The 8,673-nt window shown below is 40.4% G+C and overlaps 1 pseudogene; it reads left to right on the top strand.

The window, feature by feature from the left end:
• Nucleotides 1-1,062: 1,062 nt before the first annotated feature.
• The window catches only part of LOC113013691 (Fc receptor-like protein 4), a 30,145-nt pseudogene continuing 22,534 nt past the window's right edge, over nt 1,063-8,673 (top strand).

The following is an 8,673-nucleotide window of genomic DNA, read 5'->3' as shown; positions in this document are numbered from 1 at the left end:
GTTGCATGACGAACTCTGTATTCCTTGTCCACACGTAAATGCAAAAAAGGAGTTTTAAAAAATTTCAGTTTTTGGTGATTACAAACGCCATTTACGTGTGGACAAAACAGCTGCGTTGTCAAAAATACCCGTGTAGGTGTGGACGCAGCGTAAAAGAGTTAGTAGTTTATTTTCCTACTACCTGCAGATTACTTGTATTTGCTTAATTGTTTACTAAATGTTTGAGGTGTGAAATAAACCGCAATGGAGCAAAATATGAGTGTGTGTGGTTGGAGGATGTGTTCGTGCGTTCGTGTGCGCGGGGGGTGTGGGCTACCACCTAACCCAACTTCAGTAACCTTACAAATGTCACTGCTGTTTAGTTTCCCATCTTCATTTATGTTGGAAGTGATACCAGAGCTGTATGTTTGAATCTTTTCAGAAATCTTCTGTTCTTCTAACTCCGTTAAGGACACTGTATTTATTTTTCTCAAGCTCAGTCACTTCCTGTAGGAGATCTTATGACCAAATCAGAATTGTATTATAAAAGAGTTTGCAGTGGAGTAATAGGATACATCACATTAGCGAAGCTCAGGATTTTTGTCTAAGAGAGTGCATGGATTACCATCAACTGCTGTGAGCAGTACCATAAGTGAGTATGACATATCTGTCAACGATGCTTTAATCGTCTATGAATCCATGTTTTACCATGTTAAAACTTTGGGTCTCAGGAGGGCTGGAGCATGTCCTGGCTGTCTTAAGTGGAGTGCACCATGGGCAGATTTCTTTCTCATTTTAGATGGAAATTGATTTATTGTTTATTTGGAGAGGTATTTTTACATCTGGTTTGGTTCAGTTAGTTAGCTAATCTTAGCTTTGAATAGTGGTTTATGTAAAAACTGCATTTGTGGAAAAAAAGACATGCTACTAATTGTTTATGACAAAGAGTATTTAACATGTTTATCTGAGAGCAATCAGCAGATGTATGTTACAGCTCTTTGGTATCCGCTATGCTGCTGCTTCACTCTCTCTCTTTACAGAAAGTTGTAGAAGTTTTCAGACGTGTCACTGCTGGATATGAGGATGGGAGCCACTTTGCTCTGTGAGCTGGGCCTATTCTGTGAGTACATCACTGACTTCTATTGTTTGATTCATACTGATCCATAAACATGTTTTAGTAAGAAGAACAGAGCATCAGTCATTTGTACCAATCATAGTAGCCACTGGTAAAACCCTGAGTGTTTTGTTTATGCCATATTTGAGTCTCCCCGGTGGGAGTTCTCGTTTAAAGCTGGGCAAACACTGTGCGATTTTTTTCAGTCGCATTATTCAGCTTCTGCTCAAACTGTACGATTGACTCGCAGGGGTTAGAAGTTCGTAGGTCACGATGCAGGGTCTCACACTATATGGCCCGATGCTCTGATCCGACCTGAGTGCTCACACTGTGCCTCCATAAAATTAAGGTTATAACAGAAATTCTGTCGCTCTCCCTCTCTGTCTTTCAGTCACACAGACACACACACCACCACCATCAACTTTGCTAAATTGCTAATGAAAAACATTGACCAGGCAGCTGTGAGTGAGCAGCAATGTAAATCCAACTGTTTTCACGGTTGTTGTGGTCGTGATAATTTTGAAGGCTCGGATGAGTTTTCCAAAGTTCTACAAGTGTCTCCATCGCTTGTGTCCAGATCACACGCTGCACTGCTGTGCTGTTCCGTCTTTTTCACCAACATTTATGTGTTTGCGCGTGCGCAGTGTGAGCAGCTGCGGTGACATCCTCACGACGGTCATGAGGATTTCAAACCGGTTTGAAATCCTTCCGACCAAGCGATTGATGATCGGGAGCTGGTCGTGAGGTGTTAATTGCTTCTTGTTACCCCACATATACACGATGCATGATGAAGGCCAAAATCGGGCCGATCACCTAAACGGTTGTACGATTAAAAAATCGGCCCAAAATGGGCCAAAAATCGCACGATGCAAGCCCAGCTTAAGGAGGTCGTTAACTCACTATGGATCATGTGCCTCATCACATGAGCCAAGATGTAAAAAAAGCTGTGGGTCATTATCAGCACTGTTTTATTTATGCAATATTTGAGTGTCTTTAGTTTGATAATGTCTTAAGTATCTGTCTTTATTGTAGTGCTCTGTACGCTCCTGTGCACTGGACATGCTCAAGGTGACTGAACAGTTTTTTGTTTTCATTTTTTTAATAATTTCTATAGCAAAGGTTAATTTTGACATACTGCATCATTCTTAAGTTATTTCCATTCTGTTTTTATTTTTTTAATTCTCGGCATAATTCTTATTTTATGAACATGCAGACCCTACATCCTACATAAACATCTTTTACATTTCTAATGGTGTGGCTGTGTTTGAATCTAGATGCTGTGCTAAATATTGAACCCAGATGGTCCAGTTTTCTCATCCAAGAATTTGCTATGTTCATATGTGACATGAATGAAGGAGAAGACACTGACTGGGAATACAAAATAATAATAATAATAATGGATTGATATAGCGCTTTTCAAGGCACCCAAAGCGCTTTACAATGCCACTATTCATTCACTCTCACATTCACACACTGATGGAGGCAAGCTACGGTTGTAGCCACAGCTGCCCTGGGACAGACTGACAGAAGCGAGGCTGCCATATCGCGCCATCGGCCCCTCTGGCCAACACCAGTAGGCAAGTAGGGTAAAGTGTCTTGCCCACGGACACAACGACCAGGACAGAGAGCCCAGGGATCGAACCGGCGACCTCCCAGTTACAGATGCGATTCCCAACCCCCTGAGCCACAGTTATCAACAAGGGTGGTCGAGACTTTGTTCCCTACAACCTGAACAAAATCCACCTTTTTGAAATTCAATTTGCAGGTCAAAGTGGTGAATATCAGTGCTCTGGTCGCAGGAAGAATTCACATTAGACAAAGATCAGTAATACTGTCTCTGTAATTGTTTTAGGTAAATCTTTAATGAACATCACCACTACATATTTGTATGATTTCTTTGCAAATACTTATTTATTATAAATTACTGGACTTACATTACTGTATTTTACCTTTTTTACATTATAAGCAATGCTAAAATTGTGACAGACTCTGTAATCTACCATTACTAAAGGTGTGTGTTTTAATGTGTAATAATATCAATTACAGATAAAATTTCACTTAAAAGAGAGAGAAAAAAGAAACATCAGAAGCTTTACAGAAATTGTGCTGACTGAAATCAGACAGATGCCTCTTCAACCATCATTGTGTTTCCTTCAGCAGTGAATGTAACTGTATTAGTTTACATTCAGTGTGACTTTTTCAGGTCAACTGAAAAACTGTTACACTGCTGATTTAGAGATTTTTAAATTGAATAATTGTCACAGTAATCCCATATTGAGCCAGAGACTGAGAATATTTTTTCCAATTGCAGGCAGCATGGTCAAAACAGTTGTCAGCAATGTTGCCTCACAAGATGAAGGTTCTGGGTACTAGGGCCTTTCTGTGTGTAATTTGAATGGTGTCCCAATGTCTGCGTGGGTTGACCGTGAATTGTATAAGTAGAAGAGAGTGGATGGATGATTCTGTAATTGGAGAGAAAGAGAAAAAAAAAACCTGATTTAGTTTTTTCTGGTTTGGTAACAGAAGATAATCCCAAGACCACACTGACAGCAGCAACAACAATCATACCAGTAGGGGGCAGTGTGACACTGACCTGCTCTGTGCAGAGCTCTGATGGATGGAAATATGAGTGGTTCAGACGAACCCAAACAACCTCTGAAGGTAAAATCAGAGATCAACAAAACAGAGATATCAGAGTATCTGAAGGAGGAATCTACAGCTGCAGAGGAACAAGAGGAAACCCAGTTTACTACACTGATATAAGTGATGATGTCACCATTGAGAAAACCAGTGAGTTCAGTAATTTAGTTTGAAATATACATTCACTCATGATTATCAAACATACAATGTGAAGTTTTCTGTGTTGATTTCATGTTTCTGTTTGTATCTCAACTGTTAATATGTGTAAACAGTTTCCAATAAAGTTGTTGTAAAACAACAACCCAACTGGCCTCAGATATTCAGAGGTGAGACGATCACTCTGACATGTGAGGTGCAGGAAGGAGGTGAAACCACTGAGTGGGAGTATGAATGGAGAGGACCCAGGACACCCACACAGTGGACACACAATAATGATGTGACATTCAGAGTTTCTGAGTCCAGCAGTGGAGACTACATGTGTAAGAGTCGACGCAGAGATGACTCATATTCTTCAACAGAGTGGAGTGAAGCCTTCACATTGTCAGCATCAAGTAAGTCATGTTTGTTGTGTGATCTCCATTTGACAAATGTCATAATGGTCAGCACAGGATGAATTCAATGGTCTACAAAGCATGTTACATTGTTAGTCAGACAAAGAGCTGCAGCTGATAGTAGCCTCATTGTAGACAGTTTGTCACCACTTTGTGTCATCAACTTTCAGCTGGTATAGAGTTCTCTTCTCCTCAACCCTTACCGTTCTGCATATATGGCTGGTTTCTAGCCACATACATAAACAGCGATTAGGCAGAATGGTCCATCTCGACCACTGTACTCAAGGAGGCAGTGCAACTTGACAACTTTCACAAACCAGTGTGTGCTCCTATGTATTTTTAAGAGATTAATTCTAAGTCTAAAAGAACATATCATTTTGTAAGTGTATAGTGTATATTTCTAACTACAATAGTCATTTTTCTATTAAACAAGCTCATAAAACAACTGTCTGTACATTTGACAAAGAGCTGTAATAAAGTGATTGTGTCAATAGCACAGGTTCTGATAGGTTGGTTTTAATTTGTGAAGTTAGGAAAACATGGACAGTCTCTGTGTTTCCTGTTTTACTTTGAAGGCCCATGTCTGACATCGGTGTGTTCTGTTTTGCGTCCCCCTGTCTCTTCACGTTATTTAGGTTAAGCCATGTCTCCCTCCTGTGTGCTGTTTCCTCGTTGATCTATCTTCCTTCCTATGTGTGGCAGAGGCGGAGCCAGACATTTGAAACACCCGGGGCTTAGCACAAAAGGGTAGTATGCATGTGGGATTTTTTGTTTTTTTCTTGGGGGGGGGGGGGTAGAAATGACTGAAAGATTAATATGCTCTGTTTTGAGTTTTGTTCAAAAAAGAATGACTTCACATAGGAAAAAAATATATTTCACATGTGCAGGACACCTTAAACTAGTTTTTTAATTAAGCAGCAAGGCAGAACAAAGTCGGGGCTGTATCAAGACACGAGGACTAAACCCCAATTCAACCAGACCCAGAACTGATCCGGAATTAAAACAGGTCTACAACAGTTCAAAATCAGAACTACTGAGGACTTAACCAAGACAGAACCAGAATCATAGTAGCACTAAAAATCATCATAGACCTGCACTACACTTATTATTTAATTCTACCAAAGTACAATATTTAGATTCAGAAAAGTTTATATAATTATTTAGCCTTGTTGTGCAAACAAGCCTGCATAACTTGCATAACTGAATATGTTTCCAAAGCAACTTCATTCTAAGCCAAAGACTAGAAAATATGGTGAAGCATATCTGCCCTTTGGCTTCACCTGCACAAGTGCCAAGGTAGGTCTCCCCTGTAGAATTGGTTTTCCCTGCGTCGGGAGCAGCGCTGGGCTCTCCAAATCACAGACAAACAGTATCCCACATTCTTGATTTTTAGTTCACACACACGTTGTTGTAATGACTAACTACTTTGGACATTTTGGAGCTGTTAGCTCTTTATACAGTAAAGTTACAGCGGGATACAAATAATATCAGGCTGATCCTGCCACAATTTGTTCCCCCTGTCTAAATCACGGACAAACAGTATCCAACAGTTGTTTATGTTTTGAACCCATTTTGCACAGAGAGGCATTTTTTGAAAAATTTATTGATAGCAATTCATCTCATGTAAACAATAACGTGGCGATGTGAAAAAAGGCACATACCTTTGATGTTGCATGACGAACTCTGTATTCCTTGTCCACACGTAAATGCAAAAAAGGAGTTTTAAAAAATTTCAGTTTTTGGTGATTACAAACGCCATTTACGTGTGGACAAAACAGCTGCGTTGTCAAAAATACCCGTGTAGGTGTGGACGCAGCGTAAAAGAGTTAGTAGTTTATTTTCCTACTACCTGCAGATTACTTGTATTTGCTTAATTGTTTACTAAATGTTTGAGGTGTGAAATAAACCGCAATGGAGCAAAATATGAGTGTGTGTGGTTGGAGGATGTGTTCGTGCGTTCGTGTGCGCGGGGGGTGTGGGCTACCACCTAACCCAACTTCAGTAACCTTACAAATGTCACTGCTGTTTAGTTTCCCATCTTCATTTATGTTGGAAGTGATAGCAGAGCTGTATGTTTGAATCTTTTCAGAAATCTTCTGTTCTTCTAACTCCGTTAAGGACACTGTATTTATTTTTCTCAAGCTCAGTCACTTCCTGTAGGAGATCTTATGACCAAATCAGAATTGTATTATAAAAGAGTTTGCAGTGGAGTAATAGGATACATCACATTAGCGAAGCTCAGGATTTTTGTCTAAGAGAGTGCATGGATTACCATCAACTGCTGTGAGCAGTACCATAAGTGAGTATGACATATCTGTCAACGATGCTTTAATCGTCTATGAATCCATGTTTTACCATGTTAAAACTTTGGGTCTCAGGAGGGCTGGAGCATGTCCTGGCTGTCTTAAGTGGAGTGCACCATGGGCAGATTTCTTTCTCATTTTAGATGGAAATTGATTTATTGTTTATTTGGAGAGGTATTTTACATCTGGTTTGGTTCAGTTAGTTAGCTAATCTTAGCTTTGAATAGTGGTTTATGTAAAAACTGCATTTGTGGAAAAAAAGACATGCTACTAATTGTTTATGACAAAGAGTATTTAACATGTTTATCTGAGAGCAATCAGCAGATGTATGTTACAGCTCTTTGGTATCTGCTATGCTGCTGCTTCACTCTCTCTCTTTACAGAAAGTTGTAGAAGTTTTCAGACGTGTCACTGCTGGATGTGAGGATGGGAGCCACTTTGCTCTGTGAGCTGGGCCTATTCTGTGAGTACATCACTGACTTCTATTGTTTGATTCATACTGATCCATAAACATGTTTTAGTAAGAAGAACAGAGCATCAGTCATTTGTACCAATCATAGTAGGCACTGGTAAAACCCTGAGTGTTTTGTTTATGCCATATTTGAGTCTCCTCGGTGGGAGTTCTCGTTTAAAGCTGGGCAAACACTGTGCGATTTTTTTCAGTCGCATTATTCAGCTTCTGCTCAAACTGTACGATTGACTTGCAGGGGTTAGAAGTTCGTAGGTCACGATGCAGGGTCTCACACTATATGGCCCGATGCTCTGATCCGACCTGAGTGCTCACACTGTGCCTCCATAAAATTAAGGTTATAACAGAAATTCTGTCGCTCTCCCTCTCTGTCTTTCAGTCACACAGACTCACACCACCACCATCAACTTTGCTAAATTGCTAATGAAAAACATTGACCAGGCAGCTGTGAGTGAGCAGCAATGTAAATCCAACTGTTTTCACGGTTGTTGTGGTCGTGATAATTTTGAAGGCTCGGATGAGCTTTCCAAAGTTCTACAAGTGTCTCCATCGCTTGTGTCCAGATCACCTGCACTGCTGTGCTGTTCCGTCTTTTTCACCAACATTTATGTGTTTGCGCATGCGCAGTGTGAGCAGCTGCGGTGACATCCTCACGACGGTCATGAGGATTTCAAACCGGTTTGAAATCCTTCCGACCAAGCGATTGATGATCGGGAGCTGGTCGTGAGGTTTTAATTGCTTCTTGTTACCCCACATATACTACACGATGCATGATGAAGGCCAAAATCGGGCCGATCACCTAAACGGTCGTACGATTAAAAAATCGGCCCAAAATGGGCCAAAAATCGCACGATGCAAGCCCAGCTTAAGGAGGTCGTTAACTCACTATGGATCATGTGCCTCATCACATGAGCCAAGATGTAAAAAAGCTGTGGGTCATTATCAGCACTGTTTTATTTATGCAATATTTGAGTGTCTTTAGTTTGATAATGTCTTAAGTATCTGTCTTTATTGTAGTGCTCTGTACGCTCCTGTGCACTGGACATGCTCAAGGTGACTGAACAGTTTTTTGTTTTCATTTTTTTAATAATTTCTATAGCAAAGGTTAATTTTGACATACTGCATCATTCTTAAGTTATTTCCATTCTGTTTTTATTTTTTTAATTCTCGGCATAATTCTTATTTTATGAACATGCAGACCCTACATCCTACATAAACATCTTTTACATTTCTAATGGTGTGGCTGTGTTTGAATCTAGATGCTGTGCTAAATATTGAACCCAGATGGTCCAGTTTTCTCATCCAAGAATTTGCTATGTTCATATGTGACATGAATGAAGGAGAAGACACTGACTGGGAATACAAAATAATAATAATAATAATAATGGATTGGATTGATATAGTGCTTTTCAAGGCACCCAAAGCGCTTTACAATGCCACTATTCATTCACTCTCACATTCACACACTGATGGAGGCAAGCTACGGTTGTAGCCACAGCTGCCCTGGGGCAGACTGACAGAAGCGAGGCTGCCATATCGCACCATCAGCCCCTCTGGCCAACACCAGTAGGCAAGTAGGGTAAAGTGTCTTGCCCACGGACACAACGACCAGGACAG

The sequence above is a fragment of the Astatotilapia calliptera genome, chromosome 3, assembly GCF_900246225.1.
Source record: "Astatotilapia calliptera chromosome 3, fAstCal1.2, whole genome shotgun sequence".
NCBI lineage: Eukaryota > Metazoa > Chordata > Actinopteri > Cichliformes > Cichlidae > Astatotilapia > Astatotilapia calliptera.
The sequence above is the reverse complement of the archived record's forward strand: the minus strand, read 5'-3'. Positions and strand labels throughout refer to the sequence as shown.